This window comes from Macaca nemestrina, chromosome 3, assembly GCF_043159975.1.
Source record: "Macaca nemestrina isolate mMacNem1 chromosome 3, mMacNem.hap1, whole genome shotgun sequence".
Classification (NCBI taxonomy): domain Eukaryota; kingdom Metazoa; phylum Chordata; class Mammalia; order Primates; family Cercopithecidae; genus Macaca; species Macaca nemestrina.
Genome location: NC_092127.1, coordinates 188,690,539 through 188,696,234, shown reverse-complemented (window position 1 = coordinate 188,696,234; position 5,696 = coordinate 188,690,539).

Sequence of the window (5,696 nt, the reverse complement as noted above, 5' to 3'; positions counted from 1 at the left end):
TACTCCAAAGCCTGTAGTCTTTCTCCTAGGACAAGCTGGGATTCTTCTTGAAGGACTCTGAGTCCTTTCTGTGTACCAGGCCTGGGGGAATGTTTGGGACACAGCTCCTCCTGCCTGCTGTTTCTCGTTAAAGTTCAAGTCCATGTTTTGGGGGCTTATGAAGAAATCTCTCTTCTAAAACATGAATCGCTTTTCATAATCGCTGCCCAAAAGCAAAGCCCAGCCTTGGTGTTTGTGTTCATTCCTTCACTCTGGGCTGTGTGGGCCAACTTTCCACCTGGGTTTGCCAAGAGCAAAAGCAACAAGCTCAAAAACACATCACATAAACAGGGGAAGATGTGTTGCTTTTAACCAAAGGAATACCAATATCAACAGGAACACTAGAGGCAATGTCCAGCTAGGCACTCAGTCTACCCCAATCCCAACACCTCCTGGCTGTCAGCTTGATTAGTGGCTCCTGACCTCAAATGCAGGCAGAAGTAAGGGGACAAGAAGTAACCCTTTGCAAGCATTGATGTGTTCAATGCTAGGCTCTTACCTTAGCACTCAGACTCTTCGTGTGGTCTAGTGCAATGGAAGCTGCTGCTGCACTCTTCTAATCCTTGTCAAAGATAGCTATTGGCTGCAGGTTGGGCAACAGAGGACATTTGAGATTGGGGATGTCCATTTCAGCCTGGGTTTCCATCACAAGTAGGCACAGGATGGGAACACAGGGAGCAGGCAGGACAGGTGATATTCTGTGTTCCAGCCATGTCACAAGAGGCCAGAGCCAACAGCAGGTTGCTGTTTCTTACAGTTCATTGGTGATATGGTTTGGCTCTCTGTCCCCACCCAAATCTCCCCTTGAATTGTAATAATCCCCATGTGTCAAGGGCATGAACAGGTGGAGATAATTGAATCATGGGAGTGGTTTCCCTTATACTGTTCTTGTGATAGTGGGTGAGCTCTCACAAGATCTGATGGTTTTATAAGGGGATTCCCCCTTTGCTCAGTTCTTAGTCTCTCTCCTGCCACCCTGCTAAGAGATGCCTCCTGCCATGATTGTAAGTTTCCTGAGGCCTCCCCAACCATGCAGAACTGTGAATCAATTAAACCTGTTTTCTTATAAATTACCCAGTCTTGGGTATTCATTCATAGCATCATGAGAATGGACTAATACAACTGAGGAACATCCCACAAACCCTCAGGACTGAAAACCAAGAGTATTTCCCTGGTTACCTGTATCACTTATTGGAATATGCCTGTCTGAACAGCTAGCAGGAAAGGGTTAAATACTCTTTCTCCTGAAATGATTTTTAAAAGTCTCAGATCCTGAAAATACTAGATCACAAGAAGAAAACAGAACATAATTAAGCAACGGGGAGCTGAGTTTTGGTACCTGCTAGAAGGATCTCCTTATACTATGTATGTCTGTTGCTGGGATAAGGCCTGCACTGGGAGGGAGTTGTGGAGGCCTGGAAGGGAGGCGGCTTAAGAGAGGTGTCAGTCATGGGACATGGTGTCTTGGACCATCCTGGGCTGTGTTAGAGAAAGACAAGCGTACTTGAAATTGTGGTGTCTCTCCCCTAACTCACCCCATCCCAGGGTATCTCACCTTCATGGCCCATTAGTGGGCTAGGCCAATATGTGTGATCACATTGGTCTTGCCCTAGTTTGAGGGGGAGGGCTCCTCTGTTGCGCCAGTACCATAGTCTCAGTTTGGGTTTTCCCAAAAGCTGACTCTGAGACAAGGATTTGAGTGCAAGAGGTTTCTTTGAGAGTGAGCCCAGAAAACACCTGTAGAGAAGTGGGAACGTGAGGCACAGAAGGGCAGAAAGCCAATACATCCATGGATTACCACCAAGCAAATTTTTACCATGGACCCCTGGAGCTTGATCCTGCTGGGGGACTTTGGGAGACCCTGTAGAACTCACCTCAGAGTTATCCCACCAACAGGGCAAAGGAGTAGGGATATTTATACACCAATGAGTCAGGAGCTCAGCTGAGCTGAGACAGAGCTGAGCTGCAGGTGTCTGAGCAGCCAAGTTAAAGCAACAGCCAAAAATGAGAGGTTAGCCTTTGGTCACTCACTGCAATTGTTTAAGGAAGAGGCCAAACCAGAGGAAGCTCAGCTCCCCCGTTCCATCTACCCCCTGGACTGGTGCATCCTCCCATCCTCACATCACTATGGGGGATCAAGTGGACCAGATGTGGAAGTGGGGGTCGTCTCACTGTTGAGGGAGCCCCAGCCAAAGGTTCCTGCTGGTCTATGGACCCCACGGTAGTGGGAGGCAGGGAAAGGGCCCCGAGTAGAAAAGTGCTGGGTCTTGAGTCAGAATAGGGGGAAATGGTGTCAAGGATTCCCCCTCCCATACTCGGAGATCTCTGCAGAGGCGCCTGGGAAGGACCTGGCCCAAGTCCTCAGATAAAGAGACCCATGAATGAAGGTGCCAGGTAAATAGGTAAAGGGCTTGGCCAGCCTGGGGACCTGAGTGTTTTATAGCAACCCCCTTCAGAGATTGCATGCAAAGCTCTGGCTCTGTCCCAAGCCTGGGGTTGGGAGGGCAGCTCCCCCGATCCCCTTGGGGGCCCACTGTGTAAAGCCGTTGTAACTGCCCATGGATGACACATAGGTTTTTAACCAGAAGCCAGACTCTTCCCAACTTTCGTGAATCATCGGGTGAGGGCTACTTCTCGGGGGCATTAAGAGTCCCCAATACTCTGGCTTGCTCTAATGTGGGCAGAGCAGGCACCTATGGCTAGAGGAAGGCCTGAGGCAGAGGGTGGTGCTGGCAGGTGAAGCCTAGCCCAACTGCCCTTAAATGTCAGGGCTGAGGAGGCTTGGACAGGGCATAGGCAGGGTCTGCTTCCAGCACAAAGCTCAGGACTTTCTTCAGTGGTCACAAGGGAGACCCTACTTCTCAGGACAGGGCCTGGCTTTGGGATGGAGCTAATGGTATATGTGTCAGTTAGAGTTCAACCCAAGAAGCATGACCAGTAGAAGAGAGACATTAAGAGATTTATTACAAGGAATTGGCCTGCATGATTGTGGACATTGGCCAAGTACAAAATTGTTGTAGGGTAGGCTTTCAGGAAGTGCAAGCTGGAAGTCACTGGAACAGGCAAAGCTACTCCACAAGCAGAACTCTTTCTTCCTCAGGGAAGCCTTGGCTCTGCTCTTAAGACCTTCCAACTGATTAAATCAGGCACACCCAGAGTATCTGAAATAATCTCCCTTACATAGAGCTTATTGCATAAGGACTCTAATCACATCTACAAACACTATCACAGTAACACTGGATTAGTGTTAGAATAACTGAGGATGGTAGCCTAGTCAAGATGACACATGGAAACACTATCACAATATAGAACAAAGAAAGAGAGAGAATTTCTTAGTGACTTCATTGAGTTCCTGGATCAAACCATTCCTGAGCTCCACACTCCCGCTGTATTTTCAAATTGCACTTTCTAGAAAACCCAGACTTTGGTGTCTCATGCTGAATTTTCTGTAACATGCAACCTACAGTCCTAACTGACATAGGAAAGGCTCAAAACAAGGAGGTGATAGTTTCATTCTGACCAGATCTCCCAAGAAGGGTTGTGTTCCAGTCTGGGTCCCATATAGTGTAAGACTCATTGACAGGGTTTTTGTCTGGGAGTCAGGGAGACTTTGAAACAAGGAGGGGCAAGATTGAATTTCTGCTTTAGAAATGGCCACTGGGAGGAGATAGGGCTCTAGGCAGAGAGGCGTTAATCGTGATGTAGTTGAAGGATCTTGAGGCCACTTCTCATTAAAAGGGTTCAAGAAGTGGGGATGGTAGCTCCAAAAGAGAGTTGACTCTGTTTTGAGGGGCAGGGAGGAGTGGAGGTAGAGACACTGAAGAATGAGATGGTTTTAACATCACCACACTTCTGTTCTGTGTAAGAAGGTACAGGACTTGAAGGCCTGCGCCAGGGTGTCATCACATCTCATCTCCACCCTGGGAAGAAGTTGGAGCTGCCCAGAGACTGGAGGGAAGTCGTAAGAGGCAAAGAGCTCCCTGTCCAGGGAGGGATGCAAGCAGACTCTGGACAAGCACTTGACAGGGAGGCTGTAAAGGAAGGATAAGCAGGAGGTAGGTAGATCTGGATAATTTCTAGGTTCCCACATTAATTTCTGTTATTCTACCAAACCCCAGAGAGATGGTGTGCTTGTTTCCTGTGGATGCTGTAACAAATCACCACAAACCAAGGGGCTGCAAGCATCACGAATTTATGATCTTACAATTGTGGGCTCAGAGGGGTCTAACGGGGCCCCTTCTGGAGGCCCTAGGCAGGAATCTTTCTTTGCATTCTCTGCTTCTCAAGACCTCCTGAATTCCTTGGCTTGTGGCTTCTTCTTCCGTCTTCAAAGCCAGCAGCACAATATCTTACAATCTCCCTCATTCTCTGTCTTTCACAGAGACATATACACACACAAACACACACACATACACACACACAGTCCTTCATACCCACTCCACTTGCCCGCTGCATTCCTCATCTTTCAGCTCTCACCTGACAGGGAGCAGCTCCCAGTGATGGGTTAGGGGCTCCAGAAACACCAGGATTTCTGCCGTCACACCACTTACCCAGAGTGTCAGCTGCCCTCATCAGTCTCCTCCGAGAGGACAGCAACTCTGTCTCTGTCATTCACTGTCTTTTCACCCTTCTCAGTGCCTGGCACACAATAGACTCTCGATAAATAGACACACATCTGGCAAATGAAGAATCCATCCAAAGACAATGGCCAATATCTACCTGAGAGATGTTCACCTGCTCGTTAACTCTGACTCTTCAGCTCTCCTGGCATGATGGGGTCTATGCCCGATCTAAGACATTAAGAAAACCAGAAGAGACCTCTTGGCAGAGACAAGGGTTTGCCTGATATGTGGGAAAATTCCTGCCTGGATTTTTAACACTCAGAGCAGCCAACTGCTGAAGGAGCCTCAGAAGGGGGCAGAGAAAGAGCTGGTGGGAGGATTCAGGTGACTCGTGGTAAAGGAGACATTTGAGAACAGAACACACGTGTGGGGCTCCAGCAGCCTGTATCCAGTGCAGCGTCTCACAGGGAGCTCATGGTGGGGAACCACGACAGGCTGTCCTGCGTAGGTTTCTTAGTGGGCTTGTGCCTTAATCTCTGAGTAACATGAGTAGTCACCAAGTCCATTCAGTCACACCGTACTGTTCATCCGCTCTACCTGGCTGTGTGCTGGGTGCGGAGGAAGACTATTCCTCTCTCCTGGAGAAGGGCATGGTCATTAAAGGAGACAGATGCTGGGGGAAAGTCAATGTATCATGCTCAGGATGCGGGGGGAGCCCTGGAAAGGGCCAGAAAGCAGACAGAATTCCCGGATGCACACTGGCACGCATTGGGCTTGGCATGCAAACTTGTGCATGTTGGGCTCGGCACAGGCTAATCCTCCTCGTCTCCATCTGCCCTGGGAATCAGCACGAGGCACGCTCTCCTCTGGGGTGCTTCCTGTTCACCCCACTCCCGGCTTGGCAGAGTGAGAGGTGGCGATTTTCTTGCACCTGGCCCAGTGCACAGCAGCCTCATTCCTTGTCTCCCCACTGATTGTGACTCCTCAGGGGCCCAGCATCCACCATGTCTCAGTTGGTACCAGTGACAGCAGATGGCTACAGTCAGTCACTCATTCATTCTCATGCTCAACGGGAAGGCCTATAAGCCTCCTTGC